Genomic DNA, 20899 nt, shown 5'->3' on the forward strand with positions numbered 1-20899 from the left:
CGAGTATCGAATCCACAGGGAGGTAATGTAATTATAGCTGTCTAATTCTAATCCTATGGTAACAATTGGGGGTTTGTTTGAATTTGGTTCTAAACTACGAAGTTTGAAAGGAAGAGAATTAAAGTAAAGAGCGGTAAAGGCAATAAAATATGATCGAACTATCAAGAGGAGAGGGACATGTCGGGAATTCGGTTCACAACGGTAGTCCTGTGACTCATTGTAAATGATTCGATTTAACTAATGTGAGACGGATGTTGAAAGGTCCTTTCGGTCCACTTTCTATCCTAAAATACCACTAACTTAACTTTCATCCTCATTAGGGTAGTCTACTGTTTATAGCAGGCCTGTTTAGTCCAATCTTTCGATCCAGGATTAATTTTAGCCAGATTAAGGGGTGACATAGAAGCGTGCACTCAACTAAGTCGAAAAGGTACAATTAAATTGCTATAGTGACAGAGTCTCGTAATCAAAACGTCTAATTCATCTACTACATCGTCACATTTCTACCGCAGATCCCCTAATCCCAACATGAAGGGGGTTTAGCTACTCATATCAATAATTAAACTAACACAGAATTAAATTCCCAGCAGAAAACATTATAAATAGACAATAAATTGCAAATAGGAAAATTAGGGCAAAGGAGATAATAACACAAACAAGAAATTTAAGCAACCAAATGATTAATTATTAATAAAGGACGAGAAGGAATTACAATCAATGCGAATCCGGCGTAAAGAACACAAAATCCGAGTAAAGACAATCCTGAAATAAAGTAACAGTGAAGAGGAAAAGCAACGTTCTAAAGTTTACAGTAGAAAGTTTGACAGTATGAAAGATAGAGTAAAAGATGATCCTAATTAACCTAGTAAAGCATGCTTAAATAGCAAAGCAAAAGAGTTTAGCGGAATTAAATAACACACGGACTAATTAAAGCCCAAATCCATCAAAACCTCTCGATCGAGTGGATTAAAACCACTCGATCGACCAACTCTTCAGCCAAAACAGCTCGATCGACCAAATAGTTACTCGATCGAGTAACAGCCCTTTCTGCAAGCTAAGGATCGAGTACAAAAGTGCTCGATCGACCACTCTGGGATATAGAAACCACTCGATCGAGTGGAAAAACAGCTCGATCGAGTGACTTGACTTCATTTCAGCTCACGTCCTCGCCTAAATGCCTCGTAATGCGTGCCACGATGCTTCCAAACGTAGTATCTCGCTCCAGAAAATTCCGTCTCCTCTAAATGCATGCAAAAAGGACGAAAAAGGGTACGATTCAACTACTCTTGCGTCCATTTCTACAAAATAGACAAAAACGAACCAAAGTAGCCAATTCGGGGCAAAATACCATAAAAATAGTATAAATATGCATGGAAATACGTGCTGAAATAGGCTAAAAAGACTATATATTAGGCACGTATCAGTCATCCGAATATTATCAATAATATAGTCATCTGGTCAAATATCGTCCGGATATTTTGACCGTTGTCCTCTCCATGGCTGGTGCCTGTCTTCTTGTATCCTGGTAGCTTGGCGTCCTGATACCTTGATGGTCAGGTCGGGATAGAATATCATCCTGAAGTATCTGCGAATTTCCAGGCCTAACAACAGGTTAAGGTGATTCGGCAAAAGATGAAAGCGGCCCAGGATCGACAAAAGAGTTATGAAAACCTACATCGCCGTGACATAGAGTTTCAGGTTAGGGATAAAATTCTTCTGAAAGTATCTCCTATGCGTGGGGTTATGAGGTTTGGTAAGAAAGGGAAGCTGAGCCAGATGTTCATAGGACCATATGAGATTTTGGATCGTGTGGGAGAGGTTGCTTACCGGTTAGCGTTACCAACAGCTTTGGATCGTGTGCATAATGTGTTCCATGTGTCTCAGTTACGGAAGTATGTGAGTGATCCTTCCGATGTGCTAGAGGTGGAGAACATAGAGTTGGATGAATCCTTGTCTTATCTTGAGGTGTCAAAACAGATTCTTGATCGTAAGGTTCGGAAAATTAGATTCCGGGAAACGGTGTTGCTTAAGGTTATATGGTCTAATCATGAGGTTGGGGAAGCAACTTGGGAGGCGAAAGAGGCGATGAGGGAGCGGTATCCGTCTCTTTTTGATCAGGTATGTGTGGTTACGGGGACGTAACCATGTTTCTTTTAGGGGGGGTAGGAGATGATCACATAAGGTTTTGGTATGGTTTTATGTCAGTTTTTGTACAGTTAGTAGTTGTTGTGAGTCGGTTTGAGTTGTGGTTGGGGTTTTATTTTGAGTTCTTGGTTGCGTTGTTGTGTCTTGATCGAGTTAGTATGGTTGTTTTTTTTAGTATGGGTTGAACTTCGGGGACGAAGTTCCTTTTAAGGAGGGAAGACTGTAATACTACGGTTTTCTGTACTGTTGGGTACTCTATCGAGTAAGGCTTACTCTGTCGAGTAAGTGAGTTTGGTTACGAAACAGTACACTGTCTGATGGGTACTCGATCGAGTAAGTGTGGCACTCGATCGAGTAAGGGTTACTCGATCGAGTAAGTGACTTACTCGATCGAGTAAGTCGGTTCTACGGGTTATTGTGCCGGGTTTTGTTAGCAATGCGAGAATGATATATAAGCACTTCCGTCAGTTCCTTTTACACTTCTTACCTATTTCTAATTCTCTCAAAACCTAAACAAAGTTACGTTGTTTTCTTCTTCGCATTGCTATCAAATTCTAAGGGCTAGAGTTGTCGGATCATTGTGTTCTTTACGCCGTTGAGTTCGTCGTATTATGGGTGTTTTAGCAGGATTTTCCCTGAATGGGTCCGGCTTTATTAAAGAGTAATTTGGGTATCTAGTTCTATATGTTTGGAATAATATGAGTGAATAACAAAGGAAGAATTAAGTATAAGGAATAACGTTTTTATTATCTTGATAAGCCAAGTACAATATTATATGTATATCTGAATATTCAGGAGTAAAAAGAGATAAAGTGTGGAATAATCGACTAAGATTGAATGCCTTTACAATTGTTTAGATTCTGCTATTTATAGTTCTCAACACTATTCTCAACGCTACAATGAACAACGTTACAATGATCAACCTCCTCCCCAAATGTAGGAGTTGTTGCCGGATTAATAGGGCATGTTCCCTATTAATCCGCTTGACTTATTCTTCTTTTAACGAATCTTCAACTCTTTCTCTCCTTTCCGTCTTGATTCATAGATGATAGGGTCTTTTGGTTGGACTTGGTCTTCCTTGAGTATAGGACACGATTATATATCTTTACATAACCGTTTTGCTTCTTCTTCAGCTTAATTTAGCCTGCTTTAATACCCTGCCAGGCTATTCTATGCTTACCACCAGGCTTCTCTTTCAGTATAAAACATGCTGATTGCTAGAACTGTCCGGTCCTCGTCTTCTTTAGTCAGCCTTGTAAGGTCAGGCCAGGTTATGGTCAGGCCAGGCTAATCTGGGTCTAACAATTGCCCCTTGACATTTTACCCGTGCTGGACCAGGCCAGGGGTGAGATGTCAACTTTTACCGGGTTAAATAATAAAGAGAATTATACTTAATCAATGACTCTTAGACTTCTAGTTACCGTTAGACACTGTAACGGCTAGGTGATGTCATGCTGAGGGTTTTGCAATTTCTAGGGTTTTCATGCCGTTGCTCATCTTCTATAAATACGGTATTTGGGATGAGATTATTCTCCACCAATTTTCCTCCACTTTCTTTGCTAAATTTTCTTCTGAAATTCTTCCCTACTTCTCAGCAATCCTGTTCTGCTAGTTTATACTCTTTAAAAAATTTAACTTCATCACAATAAATCTGACAATAAAAGATATGGGAGCCAAAAAACGTCCTGCATCCCAGAAAGTTGCTGCTGTTGAGCCTGAACCTATAGACGTCCAGGAGGAAGAGGTGATGGAAATTGATCCTCCTGCTCGTGCTGTGGCTTTTAAGTACCAGGATTCTGTTTTCACTGCTCTTCAATCTCTGGATTCTTCTTTCCCTGAGGAGAACTTACTAAAAATGAACTATGACAAGATTCTAAGGGAGAAGAAAATAATTCCCGAGTCAACTGAGGTATGGATTCCTGAGTCTTGCCCAGTCAGGGCTAATTGGGTGTCACCTGGCTGGTTCTGTATTTTTGAATGGGCGTTTAAAGCAGGCTGTAAGTTACCTTTTACTCCCTTAATGATTGACACCATTCGTGCTATGGAGGTATCTCCTTTTCAGATTATGCCAATGGTTTGGAAACTTGTCCATTCTATTGAAAATTTATGCGCTAAACACAATCTTGTAATTACTATTAATGATATCAAGGCAGTATATCATATGAAAAATCCTGTTGATGGTCGCTTTAATCTGAGAATTAAATCGAAAATGTCTCCATTAATCACTAACCTGGACTCCGGAGATGATAAAAATTGGGCAAAGACTTTCCTGTTTGTCCGGACTGAGACTTTGGGATCAGGCTTTGATTATCTGAGATATCCTCCCTTGGAGAGTGGTAGGTTCCCTGTACTTTTATTTTGCAATATACATTACATGAAATTAATGGATTTTGATTCTTACCTGTGTAATTTTGACGGTTTTTGCAGCTCCTGATTGGAGTTTTGATCCTCTTGATGAGGAAGCTATTTCCAGGATAGAGGCTTTCCTTGCTATTCCTGAGGAGGAGAGGACCTGGCCAGCTAGTTTGGGCAGGGAATTGTTGCCCCGGTATATGAAGACTGTAACGCCCCGTAAATTTCGGACCGTTAATATATTTCAGAAATAATTTATTAATCAAAATAAAAGTGATAATTAAGTATTTAAAGTAAAAATAATTTAAAGAAATATAATTTTATTATATTTTGAAGAAAAGTATTTGTTTTGATAGTTTTGAAAGGTTTAAAAATAGTTTAAACCGTGTAAAATCTTTTATTTTGAATTAAGGGCGTATCGGGGGGGAAATGACAATTCGTTTGAACGTTGGGTAAACGAATTTGGAAATGGGTCGAATGAATACTCAATTTTATTGTAATCTCGTGTTTAAAGACTTTGGACTTGACGGAATTTGCATTTGACTTACGGATTTAATTATTATTGAAACGAGTCAAAACCGACTCGTTAAAAATCCCGACTAAAAATTCCGCACGTACTTTTTCCTCCTTTCTTCCCTTACCCGGCAGCTTCCCCTCCCCTTTCCTTTTATTTTTCTGAAATTTTTGGTGTTCATCCTCTAAAAACACCAAAACCCCATTTTCATACACATTCAAGCTCAAAATCGTCATAAAATCTTCGTTTCTTGTCCGTTTTTCGCATAATTTACCTTTCCGGAATCCCCTCGCCACGATCTACGACTTAGTATGTTCTAATTTCAATTTTCATTAAGTTCTTTTAAGACCAAATTTCGGTGATTTCGGTTTTGTGCTTAATTTTTGTGTTTTTATTGTTTAATTAGGTGAAGGATTGGAAGACGAGTTCGGGGACTCGTATATTGTAGAGGATAGCGGTTAGTTGTGGTTAGGGTTTCGGTTTTGAGGACTAATTGCTCATTTTCTAGCTTAAGGTAACATATTTCGAGTTACTCGACGAAAGATCGTCACATGTTTTTGATTTTTATATGTTTGGTGAATTTTAATTTGGGTAGTAATTTTCACATGTTAAATTTAGTTGCATGCAAGCTTAATTTGTGCCTTTTGGTAGTTTAAATTATCAAAGTTGAATTGGGGACGATTAATTAATTTCCAGACGGTCTTATAATGTATAAAAATGAAAAAAAAAAAAAGAGAAGAAATGGTGCGGCAATGCCCGGGCAAGAAAGAAATGGCAAAGCCCACTGAGCCCTTACGGCCGGTCTTGGGGTTGGCCCGGTCGGTCCGTTGTTTGTTTCGCGGTTTTCCATGCTTTGTCCGTCATTTTAGGTTCATCATGGATATAATTAGAATGAGTATACATGGTTAAATTTGTTAAGAGAATCATACAAGTAGCTAAAAGTTATGCTAATGGTAGAAAAATTATGTTATATTGACAATTATCACATGTTAGGATAATTTACAAAATGAAATGGTAATTAATAGGCTCAAAATGGATTTTATAGCTATAATTGAAATGTTTTGTTGATTGTGCCGAAAACTGAGCCTTAGTCCCTTTGACTGATGCGATGTCAGTTAATTGAGTGATTGGTCAGCCGCAATTTGACCTGCACTGCCGCAGGTCTGGGGTTGCGGGTAAAAATTGATTGAATGAATTAGATAATCGGCCTTTTTCTTGTTTTAGGCCATTTATTATATCTCTATTTCACATGTTTAATTAGTTGAATTTAAATAGTTTCTTATTTAGTTAGTTGAATTTAAATAGTTTCTTATTTTGTAGTAATGGCCCTAGTTTCCCCTAAAGCCTTTTATATTGTTATAATTGCTAGGATTGGAAATTAGTATTGAATTCTTATTGAGGAACTGTTGGGATTGTATGCTGTAAATAGACATTTATATAGCTTTCACATGATAGAATGTTAGAATTTATGTTGGTAAGTAGGACTTTTTGCCCTCTTAAGGTTAAGTGGGTGTCTTACTTGACTTATGTGGTGAGTCTTGGGTGGTGTGGGCTAAAATATTCAAGCTGGGACTAGCTGTGACTAGGTCCTAGGTGAGTATTTCGGCCTTCATCATAGATAGGTCTTTATAGTCTCTGACGAGTATATGTTCACTGCTTGATAGCCTTTGTGTTCCTGACTAGTGGATGTTTATCCAAGTTGGGGCATGACCTCAGGTACTAATTTTGATAGTATGGGGTCAGCTTAAGTACTAGCCGACCCTTCGGTGGTGTCCTTAGGGTACTCACTTCACTTTGTTTTAAAAAAAGTTGTGAGTCTTGGGTGCGGTGGTGTGTATCCGCATGTCTAGATCTGCGCAGATTTTAGGCTAGGGTTGTGTTGTCTCTTGGCCATGTTTTCTTAATAGTAACCGCTGAGCCAAGATACCGGTTCGATTACCTTCCCTACCTCGTGGTATAGACTTGAGTTACAAAGTGACTATTGACCGTACTAAGAACTTATGCCTGTCTTTGATATATTGCCCTTTCTTGTATGGTGATTTTATGAACTGTAATAGGTGAGATGTAAGCCGGTTACAGTTGATAAAGTTTGGATTACTATTTGAATTATATGATTCACATGATAGTTTAGTTTGGTCAGTTAGGGGTCATTTGTTAGAATACATGATAAGTAAATGGTTTATCAAATTGTTTACATGTTACATTACATGTTACATTAATTTTGACGATTCGTGGTCGGGAGGACTCAAGTTACTCCCCACCGAATTGTGGCTTTCGTGTTTGTATAAAATGCGATTGACAGGTTGTTGATGCTTAGTTGGGGTCACAGACGGCTAGTGAGCAAGGAACCTTGGACCTAGTTTTGGCTATTCTATTAGTAAACCTTTTATACTTTTGGTTTGTATATATTTTGAAGGGACATATGTCTCCCTTTCTATTATTGGTTTGTATCCTTATATATTTCCGCGTCTTTAGTTATATATGTAAATTAGTTTATCAGTTGTTGCAGGGTTTTTGACACTCTTCTTGAGTTGGAATTGGTTGTGAATGGTTTAGTTAGTAAAAGTTTGAAATTGCAGGTTTTTGGACTAGTTGAACCATTTACAAACATATCCTACCAGTTTTTCTGTAGAATTTACGTATATAATCAAGGCTAGATTTAAGGGTGTCACAGTTGGTATCAGAGCCTATTGCTCCCAACGCACGTTTGTGCACCCCACTTAGAAATCACTTGACCTTAAAATAATAAACTTGAGAGAAGGGTAGGATGGGTAGAATTAGGATTTTATGTGGTAGTCTGTTTGTGATTGCTAATTGTTAGGTTTGTTGATTGTTAGTTATTAGTTTTGGTGCCACTAAAGGTTGGTTATGCCAAATGTAGAATGTTTCCACTTCCTTGATATTTCTTTTTCGTATTCAGTGTATCTTGCCTTAATCTTCCATTTTCGTTGGTCATTCGTCTTTCAAATTCCTCTTATCTCGCCTAGGTAACTACCTTTCAATTCTTTCTCCCGTTTCATCTTAGGTTCGTTTTCTTCTTATAATAAAGTCCATGTGGACACCTTCCTTTTATACCGCAGGATAGTTCCCTTGTTCAAGAGAACCCAGTTTTGAGAGAATGTATCATTGGAGGGCGTGAACGAGTGGAGAAATTGATTGTTTAAGGTTTGAGTTGTATAGGAGAATATAATTTGGGATCCTTTGGTTAGTCTTGTTAGTTGTGCTTGATATGAGAATTTAGTGAATTGAGAAATACCTTGGGATTTATGTCTATAGAGAGCTTGTTTGTTATAGATGATTAAGCATGGGTACTACCTTAGCACATAGGATGGAATGAACCTAAGCTACTTCATTTGAGAGTCTCGATATTTCTTGTGGAGAATTAAAGGTATGATAGTTAGCCCTAATCCTTGTGGGCCTTGAAAGGAATACAATAGGACATTGATGTTGATTAATGGATTGGTATTGTACTTTGGAATTAGTTAGTTTGTTAAACCTTTTAAGTTGACCAAATCTAGTATAGAGTAGCCCTTGTTGACCTTATGAAACATATCTGAATTTGGGAATTTTGGTGGAATGTTGTTCGATATAGTTCGTGAGTTCAAGGATGTGATTCCAATTTATGGTATCGGAGACTAGAAGTATTAAGTGGTGAGATGATGGAGTAGACAAGCTATGGTACTTGGGGATGACATAGTAAGTGAAGTTCAATGACGAGGGTTGTAAAGGAGATATTTTGGGACATGGATGGTAACAAATGAACTTGTGTGGTGAATTGATTTTGGCTCTTAGAACCAATTGAGTTGAGGAATACCTACCATTGTGGAGTCCTTGTTAGTCCTATGATTTGGTAGACTTTTGGGGCTTTGTTGAGCACCTTAGTGGTGTAACCTTATCATATCGATCTTAAGCTTTGATGAGTGTTTGGTAAGCGGTAACCCTTTCATTGTGCCGCTTCTATTCTCCTTTCCTTCTCTTTAATGTTTGTTGAACCCTGTTTTTATGCCAAAGTTTTACGTATCTTCTTCTTGCCCTAGATATCTTCTTAACTCGAATACCTCTTATTTTTTTGTCAACCGTTATCTTTACGGTCTGACTCCTTAGTTTCCTAACTTGTCAGGTTCATGCACCCTTTGAAAATATTTTACCGTTTCTCTATTCCGTTATCACTCCTTATCTCCTTAGTATAGTTGGTACCCTGTTGACCATGTTTACAGAGTTAGTGAAATGTGATTTGAGGATTTTTGTATTTTGATTTTTGTCGGGAATTAGTGTAGGAGTTTGTGTCTGTATTTGACCATACGATATGAGAGCTAGATTTTTGATGGAATTCTTATGATGGCAATGTTGTAGTCTCCTTGCGAGTTAAGGTTCGCGTGTTTTGGTGGTATAAGACTCACTTGGTTTCGATTTGATGATGAGACTAATGGGATTAGTTTACCTTGGTGGAGTATTTCTATGGTTATTTTGGATTTGTTTTGGGGATTGTTCGTTTGTCATTTGATCCTTACTTTACGGTATTGGGGATTGATAGCTAAGTCTGTGGAATGTTATTGTAAATTTGGACCTTATATTTAATCCTTTGAGGAATCTTTCTATTGGAATTGGAATATTGTTAGGAAGTAGGATAGTGAATCTTGAGTAAATCTTGAGTAAACCGATCAGATGATTTGTGTGAAGAACCCATTTATCTTATAGTTAGTGCTATTTATGGATTGGATAGTGCAACTTGTTGCTTGTGGGGTGGTTTCAAGCATGAATGTGTCTTGGGAATACTGAATCTTGGTAAGGGTATAGTATTGTTACTAGTTTCGACTTTGGATTTTGATTTTGTTCGGTGGAGAATATTGGTGGAAACATATTGAGTGGGAAATGGTTAAGTTATAATTGTAGAGGATAGAATTGTCTCAAGGTTTAGCTTATGCGTTGACTTGTCGATGAGTGGTTCAGATGGCTCTTTGGACTAGTGTGGTCTCTGGTTGTTGCCTGTTGATGTTCGGAGGACCTAGTAGGATGACTCTGTGGTTGGAAAATTGAGTGAACCTTTCTCGATGGACCGATCTTCCTAATTCCGATCTCCGACAATTGTCATTCTTGCTATTCTGGCTTGTTCCGTTGTGCTCGCCTTTATGGAACTCATTGACTCTTGAGTAAAGCGTCTTGTGTGTTGACATCTTTGTTGACTTCATCCAAAAATTTCACCTGTAAAAGTTCATTTCCTTCTTGTCTGTTGGGTGTGAGTTCCCTATCGCGACTTGCACTTCTCATTCCCGAGTTGTTTACCATCTTGCATAGATTCTATATAGTTTGAGTAAACTTTTGGTTCATTTACTTGGAGTAAATTTACAAATTGACCTTTTTCTATAACATTTGAACATGATTTCTCACTCTCTTTCAACCCTAGTGTTCGATTGGATACCTAAGCTATTTCTCGTTTTGTGTAATGATTCCTTTTTCTTACTCTTTTTCCGCGTTACTAAGCCTTGTATAATCATAATTAGTAAAGATAGTATTCTTACTATAGAATTTTAAACTAAAAGTTTGAAAATGCTTGTATGATTTTCAATGGTTTTAACATTAGTGAATGTTGAATCTCGTTGTTGGTGACGTCCCAATAATGGGTTTTCTCATTTATTGGTGTAGAAATATTTTTATATCTTGATATGAATATGGATGTTCTTGTCTGATCAACAAGAGTATCACCGTTTCATTGAAAAGATACCTATATTTTCTTATAACTATAATTTCTCCTTCTAAGTTTCGAGGACGAAACTTTTTAAAAGGAGGGGTGATTGTAACGCCCCGTAAATTTCGGACCGTTAATATATTTCAGAAATAATTTATTAATCAAAATAAAAGTGATAATTAAGTATTTAAAGTAAAAATAATTTAAAGAAATATAATTTTATTATATTTTGAAGAAAAGTATTTATTTTGATAGTTCTGAAAGGTTTAAAAATAGTTTAAATCGTGTAAAATCTTTTATTTTGAATTAAGGGCGTATCGGGGGGGAAATGACAATTCGTTTGAACGTTGGGTAAACGAATTTGGAAATGGGTCGAATGAATACTCAATTTTATTGTAATCTCGTGTTTAAAGACTTTGGACTTGACGGAATTTGCATTTGACTTACGGATTTAATTATTATTGAAACGAGTCAAAACCGACTCGTTAAAAATCCCGACTAAAAATTCCGCACGTACTTTTTCCTCCTTTCTTCCCTTACCCGGCAGCTTCCCCTCCCCTTTCCTTTTATTTTTCTGAAATTTTTGGTGTTCATCCTCTAAAAACACCAAAACCCCATTTTCATACACATTCAAGCTCAAAATCGTCATAAAATCTTCGTTTCTTGTCCGTTTTTCGCATAATTTACCTTTCCGGAATCCCCTCGCCACGATCTACGACTTAGTATGTTCTAATTTCAATTTTCATTAAGTTCTTTTAAGACCAAATTTCGGTGATTTCGGTTTTGTGCTTAATTTTTGTGTTTTTATTGTTTAATTAGGTGAAGGATTGGAAGACGAGTTCGGGGACTCGTATATTGTAGAGGATAGCGGTTAGTTGTGGTTAGGGTTTCGGTTTTGAGGACTAATTGCTCATTTTCTAGCTTAAGGTAACATATTTCGAGTTACTCGACGAAAGATCGTCACATGTTTTTGATTTTTATATGTTTGGTGAATTTTAATTTGGGTAGTAATTTTCACATGTTAAATTTAGTTGCATGCAAGCTTAATTTGTGCCTTTTGGTAGTTTAAATTATCAAAGTTGAATTGGGGACGATTAATTAATTTTCAGACGGTCTTATAATGTATAAAAATGAAAAAAAAAGAGAAGAAATGGTGCGGCAGCGGGCCCGGCAGCAGCCGGCAGGCCCACGGCAGCCCCGGCCGGTCTTGGGGTTGGCCCGGGTCGGTCCGTTGCTTGTTTCGCGGTTTTCCATGCTTTGTCCGTCATTTTAGGTTCATCATGGATATAATTAGAATGAGTATACATGGTTAAATTTGTTAAGAGAATCATACAAGTAGCTAAAAGTTATGCTAATGGTAGAAAAATTATGTTATATTGACAATTATCACATGTTAGGATAATTTACAAAATGAAATGGTAATTAATAGGCTCAAAATGGATTTTATAGCTATAATTGAAATGTTTTGTTGATTGTGCCAAAATCGAGCCTTAGTCCCTTTGATCGATGCGATGTCGATTAATTGAGTGATTGGTCACCGCAATTTGACCGCACTGCCGCAGGTGGGGTTGCGGGTAAAAATTCGGTTGAATGAATTAGATAATCGGCTTTTTTTTCTTGTTTTAGGCCATTTATTATATCTCTATTTCACATGTTTAATTAGTTGAATTTAAATAGTTTCTTATTTAGTTAGTTGAATTTAAATAGTTTCTTATTTTGTAGTAATGGCCCTAGTTTCCCCTAAAGCCTTTTATATTGTTATAATTGCTAGGATTGGAAATTAGTATTGAATTCTTATTGAGGAACTGTTGGGATTGTATCTTTGTAAATAGACATTTATATAGCTTTCACATGATAGAATGTTAGAATTTATGTTGGTAAGTAGGACTTTTTGCCCTCTTAAGGTTAAGTGGGTGTCTTACTTGACTTATGTGGTGAGTCTTGGGTGGTGTGGGCTAAAATATTCAAGTCGGGACTAGTTGTGACTAGGTCCTAGGTGAGTATTTCGGCCTTCATCATAGATAGGTCTTTATAGTCTCTGACGAGTATATGTTCACCGCTTGATAGCCTTTGTGTTCCTGACTAGTGGATGTTTATCCAAGTTGGGGCATGACCTCAGGTACTAATTTTGATAGTATGGGGTCAGCTTAAGTACTAGCCGACCCTTCGGTGGTGTCCTTAGGGTACTCACTTCACTTTGTTTTAAAAAAAGTTGTGAGTCTTGGGTGCGGTGGTGTGTATTCGCATGTCTAGGTCTGCGCAGATTTTAGGCTAGAGTTGTGTTGTCTCTTGGCCATGTTTTCTTAATAGTAACCGCTGAGCCAAGATACCGGTTCGATTACCTTCCCTACCTCGTGGTATAGACTTGAGTTACAAAGTGACTATTGACCGTACTAAGAACTTATGCCTGTCTTTGATATATTGCCCTTTCTTGTATGGTGATTTTATGAACTGTAATAGGTGAGATGTAAGTTTGATTCTGATTGATAAAGTTTGGATTACTATTTGAATTATATGATTCACATGATAGTTTAGTTTGGTCAGTTAGGGGTCATTTGTTAGAATACATGATAAGTAAATGGTTTATCAAATTGTTTACATGTTACATTAATTTTGACGATTCGTGGCTGGGAGGACTCGAAGTTACTCCCCACTGAATTGTGGCTTTCGTGTTTGTATAAAATGCGATTGACAGGTTGTTGATGCTTAGTTGGGGTCACAGACGGCTAGTGAGCAAGGAACCTTGGACCTAGTTTTGGCTATTCTATTAGTAAACCTTTTATACTTTTGGTTTGTATATATTTTGAAGGGACATATGTCTCCCTTTCTATTATTGGTTTGTATCCTTATATATTTCCGCGTCTTTAGTTATATATGTAAATTAGTTTATCAGTTGTTGCAGGGTTTTTGACACTCTTCTTGAGTTGGAATTGGTTGTGAATGGTTTAGTTAGTAAAAGTTTAAAATTGCAGGTTTTTGGACTAGTTGAACCATTTACAAACATATCCTACCAGTTTTTCTGTAGAATTTACGTATATAATCAAGGCTAGATTTAAGGGTGTCAGAGTACCCAAAGGCAAGCCTAGTTCTACTGCCCTTTCCCGTACGTCTTCTGCATATTTTCATGTTAGCTGTTATCTCCTTGTCATTTCTTGTTTGATACTTACGTATATTTTTTATATATTCAGTATTTAGGTCTTCTGCTAGGCTGGCCAGCTTTTCTGCAAAGGATTTGAAGGCTGGGGTAGCTAGGATTGCCGAACAGTCTAAGAGCCAGGAGGCTAGTGGGAGTGACAAGACGCTTGATATCCTGGTTTCTGATATCCAGCCTTCTCAAGATCCAACCAGGATAGCATCGCCGGAGGTCGTCCAGGCTCAAAAAAGGAAGAGGGAAGATGTTATCCTGGAAGAGGAGGAGGGAGAAAAAGAGCCTATTCAAGCTCAGCCTCTCAGGAGTATAAGACAGGTGCCTGCCAGGATTGATGACATGGATGCTGCCCGGGCACAGATAAACGAGTTTTCTGCCAAAATGAGCGGTCAGCTCTTGTCTGCTAATACTCTTGAGTCATCTACCAGAGTGGTCTCTATTCGACTTCTCTTGTAACAAAGGTGCTTGAACTTGCTTCTCGGGTTAAGGAGGTTGGTTGTAAAGGAATGTTTTTAATTGTTCATGTGTTTTTTGTTTTGTTTTGTACTTGGCTGATTAATTTCATTCTGTTGTAGGGATTGGATGTTGGTTTCATTCTGCTGCCTGTCGGTTCAATGATGCCAGGCCAAGGTTGCTAATTTGGAGGAAAAACTGGATAGGCTAAACCGTGACTCGCACACATGCGGGGGTAATGAAGTGGTACTTCAATCTCGATTGGGGACACTAAGGAGGTGGTCGTGGCTGGTTGTAGTTTGTGAGGTAGCTGCAAAAATGCCGAGAAGGTTGTCGGGCAAGAGTTGGAGACCGAGAAGCGGGCAATGCAGGATCGATTAAGAAAAACGAGGAGCTTGCTCTTGAAAAAGGAGTTGGTGGAGGCGCGGTTGGCTGATGCTGCTCAGTACTTCTTCGGGAAAGGCCGGGTTGATGCTATGAGGGATCCGGAATCTGACCGGACTAATTGGAATCCGGACCGAGATGAGATAGCTTTGGACGCTCAGTATCCTGATTTGGCCAATATGGGTCAAGAAGAAGAAGTGGATTCTCCTCCTTACAAGGCAAAGTCTGATGATCAGGAAATGGTGGATGGTTGTGAGTCGGTCACTGGCTCAAAGATAGCTTAGTTTTGTTTTTTAGGTTTTGGTCTATCCAGGGGGAATGTCCCTGGGATGAATATTTAGAAATATTTTTTTTTACCCATCCAGGGGGGATGTCCCTGGAATGGATGTTTTTTTTTTTTAGGTGTGTGGTAAGGCCATTTATTTTGGATGAATAAATATTTGGTCAAATTTTCTTCTTGTGTTTTGAAAAGGTGATGTTGACTGCTCATCGGATCTCGCCGATTATTCGACCGATCAGGCCAGTTTTTGTCCGGATCCGCCGATTTAATGTGTTATGGGTGGGGTTGTTGCCTGTCTGGAGGGCTTATGTCCCTTGCCTGTCTGGAGGGCTTATGACCAATTTATGTTATACAGTCCAGGAATAGATTTTCCAGGTTTGTATGTTAAGTTAAGCTCAATATTATAAGGCCTGTTTTGCAACTGAATTTTGGATATCAGTTGGATATTAGTTAAATGTTGGTGGGGGTAGCCCCCAATCTTTAAGATTTGTTTTAAATAAAATGCAGTATGTAAAAACAAGTATTGAAGATTCTACTTGGTAAAGATATGGGAACATAGATCACAGTACTTGGGCACGAAATTTTGAAGAAATCATATATTGCATTTATTCATGTAATGGCAAGTATCATACATGTAATTTCATATCAGGCTAGGCAGGAAATGTGAACACGAAAATTATACCTGAACCGGGAGATATATTTTATATGTGAAATAATTTTAGGTGTGCGATGTTTCAAGCTCTTGGGATCATTTCGCCTTCCAGGGTTTGTAATCTGTAGGCTCCCTGGCCGACTATTGAGTCAATTAGGTAGGGACCTTCCCAGGTTGGGGCCAATTTGCCAGCATTCTTTTCTTTTGTGTTTTGGAAGACTTTCCTGAGGACAAGGTCTCCTACTCGAATACCCGGCTTTGAGGTCTTGTTATAGCTTTTCGCAACTCTTTGCCGATATCTTTCGCTAATCTGTCTTTGTCGCATCTCTTAGCTCTTTCGTTAAGTCCATTTGTCCTCCATTAGAGGTATATTGCTTGTTATTGTATTCAGCCGCATCTGGGTGATGGAACGTCTACCTCAAATTGGGATTATCGCTTCACATCCATAGACCAAGGAGTAGGGGTTTGGCCTGTGGATGTTTTAGGTGTGGTTCTGTCAGCCCAAAGGACCAGGGGGAGTTCTTGACCCATCCGCCTTTTCTTCTTTCCACTTTTTCTTTATGCACTGATTACCACCTTATTCTTTGGATTCGCCTGACCGTTAGCTTTTGGATATCCTGGTGTGGATGTTACCAGATTGATGTTCCATTGAGCACGAGAAAGGTCGCTGTTCTTTTTCCCACAAATTGCGTGCCATTGTCGCATACTATTTCGAGGGGACGCCATATCTACATATGATGTTGTGTTTGATGAATGCTATGACATCCTTCTCCTTGACTTGCCTGTATGATTCAGCTTCTATCCACTTGGAGAAGTAATCAGTCATTGCTAGCATGAAAACTTTCTGTCCGGGTGCTTGAGGTAGTTTTCCTACTATATCCATGCCCCACTTCATAAATGGCCAGGGTGCGGATATGGAATGTAGTTCTTCGGATGGTGATGGATATATGGTCCGTGAATCGACAAGCTTTGCATTTAGAGCTAAAATCCGTGCAATCGGCTCTCAAGGTAGGCCAATAATAACTCGTTTCGAGTACTTTGCTTGCCAGGCTTCTTCCACCTTTGTGATTTCCACAGTATCCTTCATGGATTTCGATAATATCGCTCGCCTTCCCGTGGTTCCAGGCATCCGAGGTACGGACCGCCTGCGATTTCTTAAAAAGCACGTTGTCAATAATAGTATATGAAGCGCTTTTATTTTTAGTGCTCTGGCATCTTGCTTATTTAAGGGAAGGATTCCCTGTTGTGATCATAGTAAGGTTTTGTCCAAGAATTAGCAATATAGATTGGGAAACTCTCATCTTGTTTATTTATTGCAGGTTCTAATAAATGCACGATGGGTATTTTGTCGAAGTCAAGGGGACTAAAGTTGGATCCTAGGCCGCCGGCTAAGGCATCGGCCTGGGTATTCAAATCCCTGGGAATTTGGTCAATATTAAAATTTCTAAATTTTTCTTTTAAAATTCGGACAACGTCCAGATAAAGTATCATTTTGGAGTCTTTTGCAGTATATATCCCATTTACTTGGTTGGAGATAAGAAGGGAGTCAGTACGTACCTTTAGGTTTTGCACACCAAGGTCAATACATACCTTTAATCCGGCTATCAGGGCTTCATATTTTGCCTCATTGTTGGTAGCCTCAAATGCACAAACTTATAGCCTGTGCTATCTTATCCCCCGTGGCGATTTTAGTACTAACCTGAGTCATGTGCCCCTCATGTTGGCCGCACCATCGATGAATATGGTCCATTCTAGGTCCGTATGGTCATTGGTCGGTTTGTTCACTTCTTTTATTAGGTCGGGTTCTAGGGTCGGACTAAAATCACCCACAAAATCTGCTAATGCTTGTGACTTAATTCTTTGTCCTTGGTTCAAATGTTATATTGTATGTGCTTAGCTGGATCGACCATTTGCTCATTCGTCCAGGACAATTCGGCTTCCTAAGTACGGACTTGATAGGAAGATTGGTTCGACTATTATATGGTGACTTTCAAAATATGGTCTTAATTTTGTGCAACTCATAATTAAAGCTAAAACATATTTTTCAAGTAGGCCATACCGATCTCTCGCATCCAAAGAGACTTTTACTTACATAATAGACAGGGTGGTCTTGTTGTCCGTCCTTCTTTGACCAAGACCGCACCGACAAAGAAGTTTGGATCGACATGGTATATCTGTCGGGGTTCATCTTTGACTGGTTTTGCCAAAGCAAGGGGGAGAGGATAGATATATTTTTAGGTCTTCAAAGGCAACTGATGGTCGGGGTCCATTGAAAGTCCTTGTTTTTCCTTAGCAGGTTATAAAACGATTTGCATCTTTCTGATGATCTTGAAATGAATCTGTTCAGTTGCTATTCTTCCATCGACTTTTGTATGTCTTTGACTGTCTTTGGTGGTTCTAGCTCCGGAATAGCTTTGATCTGTTGGTGGCTGGCTTCTATTCCTCTTTTTGTCACCATGTAGCCCAGAATTTACCCGCCGAGACTCAAGTGGCATTTTTGTGGGTTGAGCTTCATATTGAATTTTTCCAGTATTTGAAAGGCTACTTCCAGGTCTTTGACGTGGTCTTTTGCCTTTTTTGACTTGACTACCATGTCATCTATGTAGACTTCCATGGTGTCTCCTATCTGATCTTTGAACATCATGTTGACTAGCCTTTGGTAGGTCACCCGCATTTTTAATCCAAAGGGCATAGCAAAGATAACAATATATACCTCTTTCGGTGATGAAAGTCGTGCTTTCCTCTGGTCCTGGGTGCATTTTTATCTCGATTGAATCACTGGAGGCATCCATGAATGTCAACATTTCGTGGCTGCAGCAGCATGGCATCTACCATTGCATCGATGTGTGGTAGGGGAAATGGATCTTTTGGGCAGGCTTTGTTTAAGTCGGTGTAATCTACACAGACTCTCCATTTGCCATTTTTCTTTTGGACGACTACTACCACGTTTGCAAGCCGGTCGGGTACATTACTTCCCCGATCATTCCCATGTCCAAAGAGCTTGTCAACTTCTTGGTTGATGATTTCATGCCTCTCTGCAACAAATTTTCTTCTCTTTTCTTTGTACAGGCTTAAAGGATTTGTCAATGTTCAACTTATGAGTAATAACATCAAGCATCTATACGGTCATATCAAAATGTGACCAAGCAAAACAAGACATTTTAGTTTTGAGAAAGTCGACGATTTGATTTGGTCCGATTGAGTCGGGTGTATCTCGACCCTACGAGTACTTTCTGTCAGGGAATTCGGATCTAATATGACTTCTCCTGTTTCCATCCGTGATTGTGCTACATATTCTTCCCGACAGGTGATTTTAATTGCAATGCGAGGGACTTACCGACCTTGAGGGTTTCAAAGCCCGAGTGTAACATTCCGAGCCGTCCTTTGTTCTCCTCTCGATGGTGGTTATCCCCATTCTGTTGGAATTTTCTCGCATTGATGGTATGTTGATGGGATTGCTTTGACATTGTGGATCCATGGTCTGCCAGGATTACATTATACGAGGATAGGCAATCCATTACTCCAAATCTCTCATATGAAGCTACGCCTTCCACATAGGTAGGCAGGTGATTTCTCCCAAGGTGTTCTTTATTTCTCCACCGAATCCAACCAGACGCCGGATTTCTTAATGATCTTCCCTTCGTCTATCTTCATAGCTTTAAGGACGTCAAGCATCACCAGGTTGATTGAATTGCCTCCGTCTATCGTGATTCTTGACACCTTTTGTTTGTGCCGATTTGCATGGTGATTACCAGTGTCATGGTGTAGATCGATATTCCTTGCGGATCCGAGTCATCAAAGGTAATAGCAGGCAATGACTTGGGCCTGGGAGGAGGTTGGAGTCTGGATTCCCTGGATATTCTTTTTTGGCCGAGTGGTCGGACCACGATTTCGATCCTCCATTTATGAATTTGACTTCATAGATGGGGGAGGAGGAGGAGGGTCTCTGCTAATTCGGGTCTCTCTTGTTTTGTCCTTCATCTTTGTTCTTTGGTTGCTGGATTATGTCTTTCAAATAGCCTTTCTTGTAAGATATGCCACTTGTTTCCGAGTTGGATGCATTCTTCCGTGGTGTGTCCGATGTCCCGATGGAAGTCACACCATCTTGTTGGATCTTTCCTGGGGTTATCGGATTTCTTTGGCCATCTGACCGTATCTCCCAGGTTTTCCAGGCGTTTGATTAATCCTGCAGTATTAATAGAGAAGTTATATTCGGGAATAGTTGGGAGGTTAGAAAGGTTACCTTTATGTTCTTGTGTCATATTGACTTGGATCGTTCGGGCCTGGAATAGGGTGCTGATCCGGGATTGCTTCCTTTCGGTAGGAACTCTTCCGTTAGTGTGTCCATAGCCTTGCTTTCCTCCGGATGAGTTCGTTCTGAAGTTGAGATCTTCTTCCAATCTGACATGCTCTAAAGCGATGGATTGAACAGTGGCAAAGGTTGGACATGCTTTCTTGGTCGGATCTGCATAGATGTCATCGTCAAGCAGGGACTCCTTGCTCGAATGCTTCTACCATTGTTTCTTCATCGCATCCGGGAATGGCCACCTTTTCTTTGACAAATCTGGCCAGGAATTCTTTGAGAGATTCTTCAGGAAGTTGTTTAACCCCAAATGAGCAGTTCGGGTCTTTTGGCCATATCTCGCTACTTGCGAATTGTTGATTGAAGGCATTGATCAATTCCGCAAAATTCTTGATACCTCCATTTGGGAGATTGATGAACCATTGTAATGTTTGCTCCGTCGGGGTTGTACCAAAGCCCTTACACATGCGGACTTGCCCGAGTTCACTGGGTATTGAGGCGACCAACATTTTTCGTTTGAATATGGCAACGTGATTTTGTGAATCGATGTTCCATCATAAGTTCTCATGGACGGGACAAGTAAATTTCTTGGGAGATCGATTTTTGCAATTTCATCCGCAAAGGTGAATCTGCGAAGTCATCAACTTCTACTTGACCACAGTGGTCCGGCACTCAGGGTATGTTTTCTATTTTGTTGTGGAGTTTTTGAATTTCTCGAAGCATGGCCATCATTATTCCTTGATTTTGTTTGTCTCATCATTGGGAATGGTTCAGTAGTCGGATAATATATCCTTCTCCGGGGTTCCAAAATTGGAGAAGTCTATGTTTTTAATAATGGATGAAAATGGGGTTCCTGGCTCGAATCTGGTCTTGGAGCCCGAAGCTTGATTTTCTAATTTTTTCTTCAGGCTAGACTCAGATTCTTTCAGTCTATTGATTTCTGCTTCTACTTGGGCTGCCTTCTCTTGGATTGTCTCCAATT

General features: G+C 39.2%; 2 long non-coding RNA genes across 2 annotated transcripts; both read left to right on the forward strand.

The window, feature by feature from the left end:
• Nucleotides 1-5155: 5155 nt before the first annotated feature.
• On the forward strand, nt 5156-7537 carry LOC141602464 (uncharacterized). Its single transcript, XR_012524458.1, has 3 exons — nt 5156-5320; nt 5418-5525; nt 7314-7537. It is a non-coding gene; the product is annotated as an uncharacterized LOC141602464 (long non-coding RNA).
• Nucleotides 7538-11254: 3717 nt separating this feature from the next.
• LOC141602465 (uncharacterized) lies at nt 11255-13585 on the forward strand. Its single transcript, XR_012524459.1, has 3 exons — nt 11255-11419; nt 11517-11624; nt 13393-13585. It is a non-coding gene; the product is annotated as an uncharacterized LOC141602465 (long non-coding RNA).
• Nucleotides 13586-20899: the final 7314 nt, after the last annotated feature.

This window comes from Silene latifolia, chromosome 9 (assembly GCF_048544455.1).
Source record: "Silene latifolia isolate original U9 population chromosome 9, ASM4854445v1, whole genome shotgun sequence".
NCBI lineage: Eukaryota > Viridiplantae > Streptophyta > Magnoliopsida > Caryophyllales > Caryophyllaceae > Silene > Silene latifolia.